The sequence below is a fragment of the Anguilla rostrata genome, chromosome 5, assembly GCF_018555375.3.
Source record: "Anguilla rostrata isolate EN2019 chromosome 5, ASM1855537v3, whole genome shotgun sequence".
In the NCBI taxonomy this organism is placed as follows: Eukaryota; Metazoa; Chordata; class Actinopteri; order Anguilliformes; family Anguillidae; genus Anguilla; species Anguilla rostrata.
In genome coordinates, this window is record NC_057937.1 from 30400120 (window position 1) to 30420210 (window position 20091).

The following is a 20091-nucleotide window of genomic DNA, read 5'->3' on the forward strand; positions in this document are numbered from 1 at the left end:
CTGGAGGCTCTGCAGGAGTATGACTTCTTAGTCCAGCACAGGGCAGGGCGACACCATGGGAACGCGGACGCCCTCTCCCGGCGCCCCTGTGCTGCCTTGGACTGTCGGTACTGCAGGCGCCAAGAGGAGCGGAGTCAGGCGAGTCCGGAAGTGACGCTCGCCCAGACCACCGGCGAAGCGGAGGAGTAGCTGCCGACCACGCCATAGCAGCTGCGTCAGGAACAAGCGGCCGACGCAACCTTGGGCAAGGTGAGGGGCTGGCTGGAGGCGGGACAACAACCGGTGTGGGCTGAGTTTCCGCTGAGGGGTCTGAGCTCAAGGCGTACTACAGTCGGTGGAGGAACCTTGAGCTTTGAGGTTGGGCTGGCATATCGGCGGTGGCAGGCCCCCGGGCTAGGATGCGACCTCCAACACAAAGACCCTGCGGTGTCTGAGGGGGCGCTTTTACTGGCCCAGGTGTCGACGGGACATCAAACTCCATGTGCAGTACTGTGACTCCTGCATGGCGCAGAAGGGGCCCACAAGGCGCTCTCATACCCCTCTGCAGCGCTATATGGCGGGGGCCCCAATGGAGCGGGTGGGGGTGGACGGCCTCGGCCCCTTCCCGGTCACCGTGTCCGGCAAACGGTACGTCCTCGCGGCTACAGGCTGCTTTACAAAGTGGCCTGAGGCGTACGTGGTGCCGGACCAGAGCGCGGTGACCACAGCGGAGAAACTGGTCGAGGAAATGTTCACCCGTTTCGGGGTCCCACAGCGACCAGGGGCGGAACTTTAGAGTCGCAGGTGCTGGCTGAGGCCTGCAGGCACCTGGGGGTGGCAAAGACCCGGATAACACTGCTCCACCCCCAGAGCGACGGGCTGGTGGAACGCTTTAATAGGACATTGTCCACTCAGCTCGCCATCCTAGCCAGCCAGCACCAGCGGGACTAGGACCGCCATTTGCCCCTGGTCCTGTGGACGTACCAGACTGCAGTGCAGGAGTCCAGCCTGTGCACGCCTGCTCCCCTGATGTTCGGGCCGGAGCTCCGGATACCTGTGGACTTGGTGTTCGGGGCCCCGCCGGAGCCCGACGAGCCAGCTCATAGAGGCCAGCTACTTCCACCAGCTGCTGGACCGTCTCCAAGTCACACCGCGAGCCTGCGACAGAAACAGGCCTATGACCTGCGCTGCAAGGGACAGGCTTTAGTACCGGGGGACTGGGTTTGGATTCACTGTCCGGTCCGGAAGAAAGGCCTGCCCCTAAACTGCAGGCAGACTGGCGGGGGCCTGGCGAGATTGTGGCGCGGCTGGAAGAGGTCATCTACAGGGTGCGTATGCTGGACCGAGGGTGCTTGGTGGTGCTCCACCAGGACCAACTCGCACCCTACCGTCCTCTCGCCACTACTGCAGCTGGCGGGAGAAATGCTAGCAGCTCTACAAGGTCAGTCGTGGGTTGACTGCAGGTTCGTCGGAGACTGTTGCTATGTGGCGACCTGGGGTAGCTAGCTTGGCAGATAGCTACGATTGCTGTCGCTGGCGCCATGTAAATACTTGCTTGAGTATAGCTGTGTGTAGCTAGGTGTAGTTAGCGTAGTTTTGTGCGTTAAAAGTGTGGATATCCCTATTACGTGTGCTAGGCATCCAATCAGCGGCCGCTCCGGCAAGTAAACCTTTTTTGCATAGCCCAGTCGATATAAGGGGAGACTCTGAGCAGGGTGAGTCAGTGTGTGTGTTGTGCCTAAGTGCTGTAACCGTCTGAGAAGTAAACCAATAGTCCTTTTTAGGAAGCTCTGTGCGAGCGATTCATAAACTCTAACTCCTGTCTCTGCCTCCATTTGTCAAGCACGCCACCATACGTTAGCTAGCTAACCATTAGCTAGCTGCAGTAGCTTGGTTGCAAAACCAAATGTAAGCTACATCTATTTCATACAACATTAACTGGCATCAGTGTCTTTAGAGCAGGGGTGTCAAACATACGGCCCGCGGGCCGGAACCGGCCCCCAAGGAGGTTCGATCAGGCCCGCAGGATAATTTGAAAGTGGAAAAAATGCATAAAAGACATGGAATTAATATTTTTAATTCGCTGCAATTCATGGATTATCCGCTAAGGGGCGCACTCTTTCCATCAGAGTAGAAGACAAGCCGCATCACTGAGACAGACTGAAAACAGCAGACGGTATCAGTGCGCCATCTGCTGCTTGTTACGACGTTGTTAATACCTTGGTCTCTATTTCTCCGCTACACCCTCATTAGCCAAAATGTCGTTATCCAAACGGAGAAAAGTAGATAAGGAGTGTAGAATTTTCAAAGAAAAATGGACCACGTCCTATTTATTTACAGAGATGCACGGAAAACCTTCGTGCTTGGTGTGTTTGCAACAAGTTTCGGTATTGAAGGAATATAATATTCGACGCCACTACGAGACTCATCACAGTGAAAAATATGACGGCTTGCAAGGACAACTGAGAAGAGATAAGATTAACGAATTGCTGGCGGGTCTGAGGAAACAGCAGTCAACTTTCATCCAGAGCCGAGAAGTCAGTGAAGCAGCGGTAAAAGCCAGCTACCTAATTGCAAGCGAAATAGCATTAGCATCGAAGCCGTATTCCGACGGTGACTTTGTTAAACGATGCATGATGAAAGCGGCTGAACTTGTATGTCCCGAGAAGCGACAAGCTTTTGCCAATATTAGCTTGACGAGGAATACTATAGCAGAGAGGATTTCGGAACTATCGGCAGATTTAGACAGTCAATTGAAACAGAGAGTCAAGTCATTTATTGCATTTTCCGTGGCAATTGACGAGAGCACTGACATCACAGACGTGGCCCAACTGGCCATATTTATTCGAGGAGTTGATGAGACATTGACTGTTACTGAAGAGTTTCTTGAGTTGGTGCCAATGATGGACACTACAACAGCCGAGGACATTTTCGGCTCTGTCGTTGCTGCATTGGACAGAGTTGGAGTGGACTGGTCCCGCGCTGTCAGCCTGGCTACAGACGGCGCGCCATCCATGGTCGGAAAGAAAGCAGGTGTCGCGACAAAGTTCAAAGACAAAGTACAAGCCCTTAATGGAGGAGATCGTTTCTGGACATTTCACTGTATTTTGCACCAGGAGGCATTGTGTTGCAAGTCGCTGAAAATGGACCACGTCATGGAGGTGGTTGTTTGCACTGTAAATTTCATCCGGTCCAGAGGTCTGAACCATCGTCAGTTTGACAAACTTCTCAGCGACAGCAACATTACCCACAGCCTGCCATACCACACTGAAGTGAGATGGTTAAGCCGAGGCGCTGTGCTGAGGCATTTCTTTGATCTACGAGAGGAAATCGGACAGTTCATGGAGAAAAAAGGAAAACCGGTGTTGGAATTACAATCTCAGAAATGGCTACGGGACCTTGCATTCTTGGTTGATATTACTGAACACTTGAACAATCTGAACAAAATGTTGCAAGGCCGCAAAAAAGTTGTCACACAGTTTTCTGACAACATACATGCATTTAAGTTGAAGCTGACTTTGTGGGAGATGCAACTGGCAAATGGCAACCCTGCTCATTTCCCCTGTCTGAGAGATGTGTGTGTGACCAGACCTGATGCGGACATGAAACGGTACAAAGACAAAATTGCAGGACTACTGCGGGAGTTTGAGAAACGTTTTCAGGTATTTGGTGAACTTGAGACAGAATTTTCAGTTTTTCGCTCACCTTTCACAGTTAAAGCTTCTGATCTGCCGGTCGAAATTCAGCTAGAGATAATTGATTTGCAGTGTGATGCAGATTTGAAGGGCAAATTTGCCTCTGTAGGTCTGGACAGATTTTATCAGTATCTACTACCAGGGTACCCCAAATTAACAGCCCTGGCTGCTAAAATTTTGTGCATGTTTGGGACAACCTACCTTTGTGAACAAATCTTCTCAGTGATGAATATCAATAAAACAAAAATGCGTTCAAGGCTCACAAACAAGCACTTAAATGACATTCTGAAAGTGACAGCTAGTCAGGACATGACACCTGGTGTTGATGCACTTGTACAGGCCAAAAGATGCCAAGTTTCAGGAACAAATACAAGTCCAGACTAGACTAACACCTTTAAAATTCTGCCTTAGATACTGTTTGCATTGAAAGAATACAGCTCTGTGAAGATGAATCCTTACTGTGGTGATTTAAAAAATGTGCACTTTAATGTTAGTCAGCAGCTTCAAAATAAAAGTTGTGTGATGGAATTCTACTGTTCATACAACTCCATAAATTTTTAGTATGTATTGTATGTGTATGTATGTTTCATGTATGAAGTTTACAGATTTACAGGACAGGCGAACACTTTCTTCATTACACATTTAAAATCACTCTCTTTAGTTTGTAAGGTGTGCAGGGATTACATTTAGATTTTATATGCGTATGTGTAAGTGGTTTAAAATTCCTTCCTTTAAAGTCTCATTTAATCTTAAAGTGCATTACTATATTTTTCAGTGAGAGATGTGTGTGTGACCAGACCTGATGCGGACATGAAACGGTACAAAGACAAAATTGCAGGACTACTGCGGGAGTTTGAGAAACGTTTCAGGTATTGGTGAACTTGAGACAGAATTTTCAGTTTTTCGCTCACCTTTCACAGTTAAAGCTTCTGATCTGCCGGTCGAAATTCAGCTAGAGATAATTGATTTGCAGTGTGATGCAGATTTGAAGGGCAAATTTGCCTCTGTAGGTCTGGACAGATTTTATCAGTATCTACTACCAGGGTACCCCAAATTAACAGCCCTGGCTGCTAAAATTTTGTGCATGTTGGGACAACCTACCTTGTGAACAAACTTCTCAGTGATGAATATCAATAAAACAAAAATGCGTTCAAGGCTCACAAACAAGCACTTAAATGACATTCTGAAAGTGACAGCTAGTCAGGACATGACACCTGGTGTTGATGCACTTCAAATTGGGCAACTTGACAGCAAATTCGCAGGCTGCTTTTTGTTTGACAGTCCCACCCCGCTACAACATAAATTTTACGGCTAGTACGTAGCCTCAAAATAGCTAACCTATTGAAAATTCCAGTCAGTTATTAGTTTGGCATGCTTGAACTGTGACCAGATTTCATAGATTACAATAGGGGTTTTTTTTCATGACTTACATATGTTATTAACGTCACACAGTTTTCTGACAACATACATGCATTTAAGTTGAAGCTGACTTTGTGGGAGATGCAACTGGCAAATGGCAACCCTGCTCATTTCCCCTGTCTGAGAGATGTGTGTGTGACCAGACCTGATGCGGACATGAAACGGTACAAAGACAAAATTGCAGGACTACTGCGGGAGTTTGAGAAACGTTTTCAGGTATTTGTGGTGAACTTGAGACAGAATTTTCAGTTTTTCGCTCACCTTTCACAGTTAAAGCTTCTGATCTGCCGGTCGAAATTCAGCTAGAGATAATTGATTTGCAGTGTGATGCAGATTTGAAGGGCAAATTTGCCTCTGTAGGTCTGGACAGATTTTATCAGTATCTACTACCAGGGTACCCCAAATTAACAGCCCTGGCTGCTAAAATTTTGTGCATGTTTGGGACAACCTACCTTTGTGAACAAATCTTCTCAGTGATGAATATCAATAAAACAAAAATGCGTTCAAGGCTCACAAACAAGCACTTAAATGACATTCTGAAAGTGACAGCTAGTCAGGACATGACACCTGGTGTTGATGCACTTGTACAGGCCAAAAGATGCCAAGTTTCAGGAACAAATACAAGTCCAGACTAGACTAACACCTTTAAAATTCTGCCTTAGATACTGTTTGCATTGAAAGAATACAGCTCTGTGAAGATGAATCCTTACTGTGGTGATTTAAAAAATGTGCACTTTAATGTTAGTCAGCAGCTTCAAAATAAAAGTTGTGTGATGGAATTCTACTGTTCATACAACTCCATAAATTTTTAGTATGTATTGTATGTGTATGTATGTTTCATGTATGAAGTTTACAGATTTACAGGACAGGCGAACACTTTCTTCATTACACATTTAAAATCACTCTCTTTAGTTTGTAAGGTGTGCAGGGATTACATTTAGATTTTATATGCGTATGTGTAAGTGGTTTAAAAATTCCTTCCTTTAAAAGTCTCATTTAATCTTAAAGTGCATTACTATATTTTTCAGTACCAATTAAAGTTTTGTGCCTTTGTACAATCAGTGGGATCTGTTGCAATGCATATTTGTGAATGATAAAAGTAAATTGCACATTTGTCTAAGGAAATATGAGGTGTTTTATGAAATGTTTTGTAAAAGGATAGTTTATTAAATTTCAATATTTTCCTAATGTTCTTGTGCTTCTTTACACCAAAACAAAGAAAAGACATGATATTTTAATTATTTATAGCAGAGTATGGTATAATTTTAATGGTCCGGCCCACTTGACATCTCCCTAGGCCGTATGTGGCCCACGATGAGAAATGAGTTTGACACCCCTGCTTTAGAGACATACTGTTAAGTCGCTAGCAAGATCGCTATTTCTCTGTTTTCCATAAGGAGCAATCAATACAGAATACCCTTAAATGGTTCTTTGGTACATACACTACTGTTTTACAACTAACTAGCTTGTTAGCTGTTCACATCGAGCTAAACCCGAGTCATCAGCTGTAACTGTTGCATAGCCACTTAGCACTTGTTAAAAGTATCTAGCACTCGTTGCCGAAACGTGGATACTTCGGATAGAAAGACAAAACCCACGGCCGGCGGTGCAGAGAAGGTGCGCCAAAAAAATAAAAAGGCTTTGCTGGCTAACGCCGCAAAGTGTGCCAAAATAATGGATTTATTTAAGCCGTCTGCAGGCGATGATGAGGACAGTGGGGAAGAGGCAGAAACATCAAAGAGGAGTGAGCAGGGAGCATGTGCTTTGTCATGCTTACAATGCTATGTGCTGTGAACTAGCTAAATGAACTAACTAAAGAACAAAATGATTTTGTTAACCTTGGGGTTTCAATGCTAGATTCCCACTGCAGGTTTGACCATTTCCAAGTTTTAACTAGTCAGACTCAAACTTAACTAGTGCTCAAACGTTTAGAGAAGTTTACACTAAATCTCTCTAAAGTGTTTTAAAAAATGGTCATCGACTTTGACTGTAAATGGGTAAAATAAAGATGTAAATTTGATAATTTTCTTCTAGACTACTCATCTAAGGCATATAATATTTGATTGCCAGCCCAGCAATAAAAATGATTTGTTAAATACTTACTCTACAATCTAAACAAACAGGTGAACATGTGTCCATCATCCATGATGAGTAACCAACCAGCTACATGAGCCACATGCCAGGGAGATGTGTGTGCACCTTTCAAGTATCTTTTCGGGCCTGTTTTGTTCTCACCATTCATGGTAGGGGCCCAGACATATGAAACCCCAACATTTTACACTCTACTCTTCAGAAAGGAAATCACAAACAAAAACAATTGTGAATATAGTGTGCTTTGTGTGATATAGTGTGAATATAATATGCTTTGTGTGACATTGTGTAAATATAGTGTTCTTTATGTGAGTTTGGTTTGCTGTAAATATAGTGTGCTTTGTGTGAATATGTAGTGTGAATATAGTGTGCTCTTGTGGATAGTCTGCTGGTTCTATTTTAGTTCTGTGTTTAACCATTGTTGACTGTTTTGCAATATTTTAAATAATTATGATAATAAAAACATGCTATTAAGTCAAATTAGGTGTCAGGTGATCATTACATTAATCCAACTTTGAATTTTTGCTTTCTGTACACACAAACATGGGGAGGAAAACCTTGGAAAATGTGTTTCATCGTTTTACATAGTAGCCTAACACAAACAATAAAAATTAACAGATTTGTCTTCTCTTTTTTTTAAATTAATGATTTGTTGATCGACAAACATGTTGTGTCAGTTCGAATTTGGTGTATCAAATTGGGGCCACTTGACAGCAAATTCCCAGGCTGCTTTTTGTTGCCAGTCCACCCCTCCTACTAACTAATATTTTACTGGCTAGTACGTTAGCTAAAATTAGCTAACCTATTGAAAATTCAGTTCCAGTTATTAAGTTTGTGCATGCTTTAATGTGACCAGATTTCATAGATTAAAATCGGGGGTTTTTTTTCACATGACTTACATATGTTATAACGTCTCCCATTTCAGTTGTTTTATCTGCCACAGTTGAGTGACGTTTTTGCAGCCCAAAATCTAAGCTAACGTGTAGTGTAATTGGTAACGTTAGTGTAGCTAACGTCTCAGGACGAACATAAGCATGGAACAGCTAATGTTAACCAATTGAGGAGTGAGTTTTTTGAGAGTTCTACTAATCAGTGTTCTAATTAGAATCAAGTAGAATGTCATGGGATATTCTAGAATGAATGGGAAAGTGTGACAGTAGTAACGTTACTTCTCAAATCATGGTCTGGTCACTTTAGCATGCTTGCTTGTCTCATCCCCAATCAGGCTGCATTAATAACATGGTAATAGTTGTTACGGTAGTTTTTTTCCCCCCAATATCTGTGAACAAAACCAATTCTAATATCAGGTGCTGTGTACTGTTAGCGAACTTTAATTAGCGTAACTTAGCTAGCCAGAAATCTTACTAGCCAGACTAATCGAGGCTGAAGTGCTGCAAATATGATGCTAACTTCAGCCATTAAACATTAGCTATAATCCACGTGATTCAAACGTGTGGAGTTTTCGGCACATTTTTTTCTTTCAATAATTAATGTTGACATCTTTGTCTACTGACGATTTATTTTCCTTGCTTGTGTTAACCTTACATTTTAAATATATAACATTTTGGTCTCCAAGTAACGTTAATGAGATTCTGAATATTGTTCTTCATGCATGCTATGTAGTTTAAAACTTCAAAGTTATTTTCTTATTTAATTAAGTTAAGAAGCACATTGTCTGGAGAGCCTTGGGAGCCTGGAGAGCCAGCCCAGACCCCTCACCATGCGCAACAAAGGTATACACACGCACTCTCTCTCTCTAGTCACAAGTTACCGCATGCGTGCGTGTATTTTTCATCAGACTATTAACAATGCTTCATTGTCACTTTTGTTCACATTACTGTGATACCACATTGGCCTTAATTCAGCATAGTAAGATTCATTGTCTTATTTCCAATTTTTATTTTAAATGTGGATTTCCTTATTGTCGCTGTTCCTTCAAAAAATTCATAGCTTTCAAAACACACCTATATAGAGACCACAAAAAGCATACTAAAGTGAGGTCTGTAGATTAGTATAGATTTGTGTGTGACAGCTTAGTTTGTCATGTTGACTTCTGCCACGGTTGGTGTGAAGATTTAAGAAGCCTTTTCTCTCACCTAAAGGCTCACATTAAGGAGGGTATAGCAATATCTTGTCCTTTTAGACATTGTGAAAAGAGATTATCAGTAATTTCTACATTTACATCACTTTCAGCTGTTGATGGCACATTTCAAGGAGAAGACTGACGCCCTCATCCTTCAAACTGAGGCAAGTAAACATACTTTTTAAAATAATAACTTTTCATGGTTTTCCTACTGACCACCTTAGATTGCATTGATGGTCGTTGTAAACGGATAGGGTGTGAGGTGCTCATTGCCATCCTCATTCACATGTTGGTTGTAGGATCATGTACATTGATCTTGAGTACAATACATTAATGATTATGTTTTGGTTGTTGTCTCCAGGAGACTGCCACAGCAGCTGATGTGGAAGAATCCCTGGCCTTCCAGAAAGCCCTCGACTGATAATACTTGGTATGTATTGGTATTGTATTAAAAATGTGTTGACTACTAGAAAAAGACCCACACATTGATACAAATCCAATAATCAGCCTGCGATTCTCTTTGCCACAAATAAATAAAAAAATGCAGTACTGTGCAAAAGTCATAGCAGGATGTCCACCGGTCCTTAAAAAGTCTGAAAACGTCTTAAATTCAATTTTACATACAACAAAATTTTATTAGGCCTTAAAAGTCATTAAATTGTCTTAAATTTGAATTTATGAGGTCTTAATTTCAACATAAACATTTTTTATGATTTTATTCATTCATTCATTTATTTTTGTCAGAATTTGTCAAGTTTTCTGCAGTAGAATCAAAAGTTTTGATGGTCTATAAAATCCTAAAAAATGCCTATTCTAGATAAACCCAACTCCCATACTTATCTGTCATACCTGTAGAGAGAAATCGAAGTGAATCCTAGTACTTACCTGTCCCTGTGGAAAAATATAGTAATGGTTAGATTTATTTACTTTGTTAAAGTAAATAATGTTAAAGTCTGCGATTTTATTTTCATTACTTTATTTTCAGTGTTATTTGTGTTATTTGTTGACTGAGATTCCCTTTCAATATCTGGATATGTTTTAGGTGAGAAGCTGAGTGAACAATGCTGGATGGTCACCATTGAACCCCAGGTAGTGTTTCAAGGGGTCCAGCCAACCTTTCTCCCTGGACTTGCAGCACTTTTGGCATGCTAATACAATTTCAACCTTCAGTACCAGGAAGAGGCTGCTTGTACCCTTGAGTACATTCAGAGGTAAAAAAAAAAAAAAAGAGTACTTCCTCCCGTACTTTTGTCTTTTAAGCCTGAACACCCAGTCATAACATTCCAGGTTTTATGATCGAGCGTTTAAAAAAATGAGATGGCCTGCATTGTTTTTAATTTGGGTGTCCTTCTCAGCAGTGTGTGTCGGTCTACATGTCTCACATTGATTCTATTTCAGAGTGTTATCATGCTGGTTCCTATGCTGATTAACAAATTGAATGCAGACTTGTGCAACATTGCCAAAACAAGGTGTAAGTCCCTTCACCGACAGAGTTTGAGTTTTTCAAAAGGGATTTGTCAGGAGATTGTCAGCTGTAAAAGCACTACCACAGTCTTTAACTTGCATATTGATTGGCAGGTTAGAATTGATAATTGCAGTTTATTCTATATGAAGGAGGAAATAGTATATTCTAATAGTCTGCCAATGAGGGAAAAGATTTACCTGGACGCTGTGATCTGCTCCCAAACTTTAGTACTATACTTTGCCAGGCATGCAGAACCCATATGATTGTGAGTATATCTATAGCCTCGCCCATGACTAGACAAGAGGCGGATCTTAAGAAAGAAAGATGCTTGTCATTGATAAAGCATTTATATTTTTAAAAAGACATTGGGCCTAAGACTAATCATGTTTCATGTGCATGGTTTAGTTGATATTTATATTAGATTAACCCTCTGGTGTTTTCCAGGAGTTTCCTTGGGATCAATCCCAAAAAAGGATCAAAGTCCTGCCAAGGGAAGATGGTCAGCAAAAAGACAGGACAAGTCGTGCAGAAGAAGTCCACCTCTGTCAACCCACATGTCTGCACATTGCTTCGGAGGCTGACTGAGTTTGAATGGGACTTTGTGTAATGTGAGTGGGCTCAACTGACGTCTGTATGTTGCAGCCAAAAGACAGAACTGCCACTAGAGGTGGTAAAACAGTATCAATTTTTTCTTTGTCAATTTCACAATGTTTTCCATGTAACTCTTATCGTTTTTCATTTCAGTCATTTTGCTTATTGTTTTTTGCAGATGTGTTATCGTTTAGCGGTTAACCGTTAAAAAGTACTTTTTACTTTTTTACTTATACTTTTGACTGGATAATATTGACATTAAAATATAGACTTTAGCTTTCATTTGATACCTCATTTGATATGGTATTATGATTTTGAATTTTGAGTCATCATATCCTGCTTTATGTGGAAATGCCCATAAGTTACCCGCCTCTGTATTTTTGTTTGAGGTGCTGTTATCAGAAAACATTTACGTTTATTTGCTTTAGAGCAATGTACAGCAAGTTTCTGTCTGTCTGAAATAAACTTTCCTTTGACATTCAAATTTGTTTCCACAGACTTATTTTCATTGATCTGCTTTCAATAGTTCACAGTGAATTTGTAGCACAGGTTGGGGGATCTTCAGTGCTATCAACTGCTGGCAAAAAAATTAGAGCAAGTTTTAGAAATACATTAGCTTACTGCCTGATGTACAGTAGTATTCTGTAAATAATTACAGTAAGAGCATGTTGAATTTCCAGTAACCTACTGGTAACGATGCCTGAAAAATACTAAGAAATACAGTAATTTACTGCATCTTATTTTTACAGTATTATACTGTACTTTTAATTACAGTAACGCTTCTGTAAATTTACAGTACACTACTGGTAACTGCTGCCAGTAATTTACTGTCTTGGACATATACAGTAATATACTGTAGGTTTTATTTACATTAAGACTTCTATACATTTACAGTAGTCTACTGGTAACTGTGCTGGCAGTAATTTACTGTAAAATTACAGGATTTTTTTTTTACAGTGTATGGAGTTTTGGGAGAATATTTTATGGAGTGACAAGACAAAACTGGAATTGTTTAGACCCATGGATAAGCGGTGTGTCTGGCGCAAGAAAGGTGCAGCTTATGACAAGAAGAACACCATCCCCACAGTCAAGTATGGAGGTTGGTCAATCCTTCTGTGGGGGTGTTTTGCTGTTTCTGGTGCTGGCAATATTCAGCGTGTGACTGGCACCATGGATTCCTTGAAATACCAGGCCATTCTGGAGAAGAATTTGATGCCCTCAGTGCATAAGCTGAAGCTTGGTGATCATTGGACTTTCCAGCAAGACAATGATCCCAAGCATACATCCATGTCAGCCAAAGCTTGGTTCAGGGAACGATCTTGGAATGTCCTTGACTGGCCTTCTCCGTCCCCAGATTTAAATCCCATTGGAAATCTTTGGTGGGATTTGAAGAAAGCATGGCATTACGAAAACCAAAGAATATTGGTGAACAGCATTTGCACAGGAAGAATGGTGAGGTGTCAGAGGCTTGTGAGCACTTATAGAAAGCGTTTATTGAAAGTTATAAAAGCTAAAGGGTGTTCTACAAAGTACTGATTTCGGGGGTTGAATAATTTGGTCATTGATTTTTTTGGAGAGAATTTCATTTTTTCCTAATAACAAAGGGTAAACTCAGCTGTATGTTTTCAAAATCACTTGAACATGTTCTAATAAACATGTACTGGGATGGCAGGTATGCCATCCCACCAAGTTACGCCTTGGCGGGGGCATGCCCCATACCTATACAGCACCGAGAGTTTGGCACTTTTCAGGGTTCCCCACAGAAATAACCACAACAGCCACAGACACTCAGCCCTTAAAAACATTAAATTCTGTACATTCTGACCCCATTTCAACAGACAGATTTCATAAACAACTTCACATGTCCACACAATAAAGCCCCAAACTAAGGGGATTTTGCGTTTTCTCCTTCTTCTTCTTCTTCTCTTTCTTCTTCTTCTCATTCTTATTTTTCCTGCCGCCTATCGCACTAACAACATGTCTCCCCATTGGACATATTACCGACACCAGCCAAATCTTCACCTACACGACCCAATCAAAAATGTGCATACACACGCGAAATACCCATACCTTTTTACTCTGAGACATTTCCAGTTTAAACAGTTAGTCCCCCTGTGGCCTAGTGGGCAAGGTCCCAGTCTTGGGAATGTGGGGTTCTAGGTTCAAGCCCAGCTAGAAACACGTTTCTTCAACCTGCTTTTACCTTCACTAATAATTGTCTACTACTTCTCAATTATTGCTTTTGCACCATATCTCCCCGCCGTTCACCGAACGTATACACTGCATTATGACGTACCATCTGCACGTTAAGTTATTAACCCTCTGGGGTTGAGAGCTCCGCGGGCGGAGCTGGACAAGATGAAATTAACTTTAGTTTCTATTTGGATGATTAACTTCACGTGCTGTTATCATACAGACGCAACAAAAACATTGACAGAAACCTTAGAATCGCGACTTTCCAATGCGCCAATTGGCAAATAATATAAATTGTTTTAAATGTTCCAAATTCGATTAATTAGATCATGTATGCTTCGCTAAACTTTACTCATTACTATGTGAATTTCCCTCAGCAGGAAGTCCGCCCAAATCGCATTCACATGTTAACAACATAATTACTCTCCATAGAAGGAGACTAAAGGAGGGGCGATGCGAGATCCATGTGAGAAACGCCAAGTCTGCGAAAGCGGGATAGAATGTCACAGAGTGTCGTCTAATTCACTTCTTTTGAGGTGAACATTTCGTTTAATTTTGGAAAATGGTCCGTCCGGAAGCCGACACTGATGAAGAGCGGTGTCATTTCGAACAGCGAACTGATCCAGCTGAAGATCAACTTCATGCGTAAGTATATTTCTTATGATCATATTGGTAAATATGTGTACTGTATTGCAACGTATCTGTGTGTTTGTAGGAATATCCAGCAATGTGCGCGTTTGTAAATTCCCACACTACGAACGATTCGAACTATTGCATCTCAAAATTATAGGCTAGGCTCTCTGCGTCTGGTTGTGTTAGAAGTATCAGGTAGACTGTATGTTTTTCGATCATATTCGTAATAAATAGCTCATGCCTGGCGTGTAGTGGCGTGGCTAGGATTCTAAAACTGATGTCCTTGCACAATCGATATTAGCATACTCTAAGTAAGTTCGGGAAATAGCAATAAAATAACCACTTAGCTAAACAGACCTAGCCTAGTTCAGATTGAGGCATTGTTATTGATGAGTTGCGTGTAGTTTAGTTGGAATATCAGTGTTTATTTAGTTAAGCTAATGTTTTTTCGTTGATAGCTTGCATTATTTGTAAATGTGTGCTGTATTACATTCTCTGTGTGTTTGTAGGAATATTCACTAATATGCGCGCTTGTAAATTCCCACACTACGAATGATTCTAACCATTGCTTCTCAAAATTATAGGCTACCTCTCTGCGTCTGGTTGTGTTTGTTTGGTTCTTTGTTTGTATATGATGTCACATTTCATAAATTTTGTTTTCATTAGTTAGTGGTTTGTCCCTTTTTTGTAAAGCACATTTAATTTTCACCTGTTGAAGGAAATGTGCTATATAAATAAAGTTTGATTTGATTTCACATTTCCTAACAATTTTGTTTTTATTATATTTGCAGAGATGTTGATCAGGAAACACGGCCTAGTTCACCACTAGCTAAGAGGCCAGGCAGACGTTGCAGGAGTACGCCAGTCTCATCTCATCTTCCATGCAGTTTACTTCAATAAATGTTCTAAAATCAAAAGATGTCTTTGTTTCTGTCTTCTAAATGGCTCACTGAGTCTTTGTCTTAGTGGTGGGGAGGCATGCGGCCAGGTGTGAATAGTCTACTTAGCTGGCAGGTATTCCTACCCAATGCATATTCATTACAGAAAGACCATTTGCCCTCCCATTCTCACCTGGTGTTGAAAAATAGTAGTCACAACACTAACTTTTAGCAATTTATTTTATATTTCTCATTGAATTTGCTAAAATATTTTGTCATCTTTTGATACCCAAGACCTTGAAGAACACATTTCAGTGACCAAAAGTCTTATTCACAATTGTTTAGTGTGTTTTATTACAACATGCCTGTGCATGTTCAAAACTACTGTTTACAGTTTGTGTGTTTTTCGAGCAGTTTACAATCCACACATTATTATGACCTACTTACTGCTGCCATATTGTTGTAGCTGAGTTTGTGCTGAAAACAAAGATATGAAACACTTTGGAATCACTGTATATAAAGTTGATGAAATTTACACAAATGTCAGAGCATCGCACAATCACCAGTGTGCCTCATTTTACCCTTAGACCCCAGAGAGTTAACCGGCTACAATATTGCAAAGCCATATGGATTCAACGGGAGCTGTTCTGTGCTTACTGGTCTGTGTTCTTCTTTAAAACCACGGACAAGTTTGCTAATGATATTTCACGCAAAGTCACAGACTGGTAAACCTCTGTTTGAAGGATGAATCCCACCTCGCCCTCAGGCAGGTAATTATCTCTTTTACACTAACGTTTACTTACGCTTATATTTGCTTTACCAAAACTCACTCACGGCCACCCATATGCATTCCATGACGGCAAATGTATTCCTTTTATTAAAAAGTTACACCGGTTCACCACTGTGCCATTTCTACTAACTATATTTCTTCACTTGGCTACCCTACAAAACCTCCTTATCGGCAAACGCCACGTTTCTACATTCATGTTACCTCGCCCTGTTCTCTATCTAGCTACATACAAACAATTACTACCTATGCACGTTCTGCAACTCCCCATTAAAACATTACATTTAAAATCATGACTCACTCATAATTATAACTACTAGTACTGAATATGACAAAAGCACATCAGTGCAATAGATTTCACACATTACTTACCTCTCCACTGTAACAACAATAATGTTATACAGACTGTTATATATACCCTTCGATAAGGATACTAAGCTCGCTCATGGTCACTTCATTTACTTCGCACTATAGTCTGTGATCATGTCAACCTTCACCTACATGCCCATTCTGCTAAAAACATATTGTTTCAACTACGCAATTTCATAATTTCTCCTAATTTATCTCACACTATTGTTCTTTTCTCATATGCAAAGCCTGCTGGGACATTTGCGTTAGCTCCTATTCTTCACTATCAAGTTTTCTGGTTCTAGCTTAGCAAAACAGCGAAGAGGATTCCTACCTGCAGATAAGCCTATCAAAATGCCTTATAAACCTTACAAACACTGAAAGTGCATCTCCACGAAATAACAGACAACGGAGCAGGACAGAAGGTACACAAGTTGCGACCTAGTGAGCTCTAATTCTATGGGCTTGCTGATTCTTCTGTCAATCAAGGCTCGTTGGATGGCCGTCAAATCCGTGAGTACATACACTGGCCATATTTCACCTGCGTTTCTGATGCGTTTACACTTATGCCACCGCACCCTTTGTCACAGCCACTGTTTTACATATATAGCAAACCAAAACTGCAAAGCGGTACACGCTCATCAGACTGTACAAATTCACACAAGGATAGCCATAATCCACAACCGTTTCTTACAGGGTCACTTCGCATTTCTCTCATAATAAAACGCTTTGCAAGAAGAAATGATATCTCATAAAAAACACGTTTTCAACGTACAAAAATGCCAAGTTACTCACACGTACAAGACATACACCGTCTATAACTCATTCATTCAGACTGTCAAAATCCAGGCCTGCCATTAAAAGTATTGATATCAAAATGACGCCAAGTTACGGTACTACAAACAATATAGGCTATCTTGCCTCGCCGAAATTAAATAAAATGTATTCCAAAGCAATGCTACCCAATATTTCCTCAATTCTTTCAAGTCACTTGGCCCTGTGTTTTGTGACCTTATCATTTTTCAATGTCATGCAAACTTTGTGTCAGATCAAAGTGTCAAATATGTCGAATTGCCTCATGGAACACATTGAAATTCATGTGGAAAACTGCTGGTCAGTAACTACAGGAAGCATATTTCTCCAGAAAACATGTTTATACTTGCTTGTCAACTTCATTTTACTAAATATACAAGTTCTTCTATATTTGCTACTAACAATAAATACTGCATGTAAAATATATATTGTACATACATACATAGAAAACTTCTTTATCCCCAAGGGCACATTTCCTTCGCAGCATGTTATATTTACATTGACAAACAGACATTTATACCAAGAAACATAAAATCATTCACACAACAGAAAGGCTGGGCAGCCTATTTAATCAATCTTGACTCTCACAAACCCATCCACACGTATGTTTGGCCTGTCCATGTACTGCATGCTTATACACGCAGGGCCAATTGACTTGAAAGAATTGAGGAAATATTGGGTAGCATTGCTTTGGAATACATTTTATTTAATTTCGGCGAGGCAAGATAGCCTATATTGTTTGTAGTACCGTAACTTGGTGTCGTTTTGATATCAATACTTTTAATGGCAGGCCTGGATTTTGGCAGTCTGAATGAATGAGTTATAGACGGTGTATGTCTTGTATGTGTGAGTAACTTGGCATTTTTGTACGTTGAAAACGTGTTTTTTATGAGATTTCTGTTTACAAAGGCCTTATTTGATATATTGTCATGAAATTTTATTCACATCACAATGGGTTAGAGGTGGTTGAATAATTTTGATTGCAACTGTATATATATATATATATATATATATAGTGAATACTACATATATATATATATATATATATCATATATATATATTATATATATATATTGGGATATACACAAGTGCATCAAATAAATTCATGTTTAAGTTGCGAACACAAGACACACAGGTTCGTAACACTCAAAAGGGCAGAGACGTGGTTCCAATTTGTAAAGAATAGATCTTTATTTTACAATCAACTATTAAAGTATTTTTAATACACCATTTTAAAACACCATTCATGCAGGGAGGGAAAGGGGAACCTGATCAGGGCTGAGGCTTACCGGATGGACAGGGGCCAGTGGGGAGGAAGTCACCCAACAAACCAAAAATCACCCACGCACACGTGAAACACACACACACACGGTTGTGACGAATCAAATCCCAGGGAGCACAGCACACAAAAAAGGGGGGGGAATCCCGCCACCAGCACCGCCACCGACCTCAGCAACTGAAAAGGGATAAAACAATTAGTGGAAGGGAAATCAGGAAAATAAACAAATGAAAATAAAAACCAACCTGTCTTAATATAAAACCACAGGAGAAATATTGAAATTAACCCAAAAACAGATAAGGACTGAAGGGGGCAACTAAAATAACTAAATCAAAATGAACAAACAGAAATAATCAAAAAAAAAGATGTATATTAATAATTAATCCAAACGAATAATGGGAGTAATCCAAACTAAGAAAACTAAAGAAATAAACCACAAATCATCCACACAATTACGGGAAGGGGATTTTAACCCCGGCTAAAAGCCTTGTGTATAGCCAAACAGTCCGGTCTTTGTATAGAGAAACAGCAGAGCGGCTAGCTTTGCAATACAACCATGCAGGGCACAGAATGTAGCGATCAGCCAGAGGCAGCCGTGCGAAAAAGCAGCATACAAAATGACATACAGCGCAGCACAAGCAATGGAAAAGTGGCAGCCGGAGACAGAACAGCAGCAGCTCGTCACGTTTTGATGATGTTCGGTAGTGGCGGTGAATATCAGCTGATTCCAAAATATCACCTTCATCCGCAGGGCATTAGCACAGAGGAGGGAGGGAGAGGGGCCCATGCACCCCAGCAACTCAGCTACCAGTGCTTTAACCTGTGACCACACCAGCATTAGCCAATAGCATAGCATACACTAATGCTGAGAGAGAGAGAACACTTACCACAGCGAAACCAAGCGAGCGGCACACAAGCCAAAGACGCACTCAAAGCCGGGGCGCACCAACAACTCTGTAGCGCAAAATAAACGCCATAAGCATTCAATCAATACGACCAGTAACCAGCGAGTTGAAGCAAGAGCAAACGTACCTGTCGCAGACAGCAAAACAACACCTATGACCCGGAAGTGACACAACGGAAGGAGAGCAGGAAGCAGGGGGGAGGCCACTGCTTAAATACGCGACCCCAGCTCAATAAATAACTACCAGCTGCGCTCTAAAGTGACACACCCACCACCTGGGAGCGACACACAACCAGGAAGTACAGAGAAACCAATATTTCTATGCTGCTACATATATATATATATATATATATATATATATATATATACACACACACACTCACCGGCCACTTTATTAGGTACTTGTTAGTACCGGGTGTGGTCTTCTGCTGCTGTAGCCCATCTGCTTCAAGGTTCGATATGTTGTGCATTCAGAGATGCTCTTCTGCATACCTCGGTTGTAACGAGTAGTCATTTGAGTTACTGTTGCCTTTCTATCAGCTCAAACCAGTCTGGCCATTCTCCTCTGACCTCTGCCATCAACAAGGCATTTTTGCCCAGAGAACTGCCGCTCACTGGATATTTTCTCCTTTTCTGACCATTCTCTGTAAACCCTAGAGATGGTTGTGTGTGAAAATCCCAGCAGATCAGCAGTTTCTGAAATACTCAAACCAGCCCGTCTGGCACTAACAACTATGTCACGTTCAAAGTCACTTAAATCACCTTTCTTCCCCAAACTGCACCCGTTAACGCAAATAGCTAATCAGCCAATCACGTGGCAGTAACTCTGTGCATTTAGGCATGTAGACATGGTCAAGACGATCTGCTGAAGTTCAAACCAAGCATCAGAATGGGGAAGAAAGGTGATTTAAGAGATTTTCAACGTGGCAAAAA

General features: G+C 41.0%; 1 long non-coding RNA gene across 1 annotated transcript; it reads left to right on the forward strand.

The window, feature by feature from the left end:
- The first annotated feature begins 9617 nt into the window (after positions 1–9617).
- LOC135256113 (uncharacterized) lies at positions 9618–11787 on the forward strand. The gene is made up of 3 exons (XR_010330384.1): positions 9618–9697; positions 10310–10478; positions 11177–11787. It is a non-coding gene; the product is annotated as an uncharacterized LOC135256113 (long non-coding RNA).
- Positions 11788–20091: the final 8304 nt, after the last annotated feature.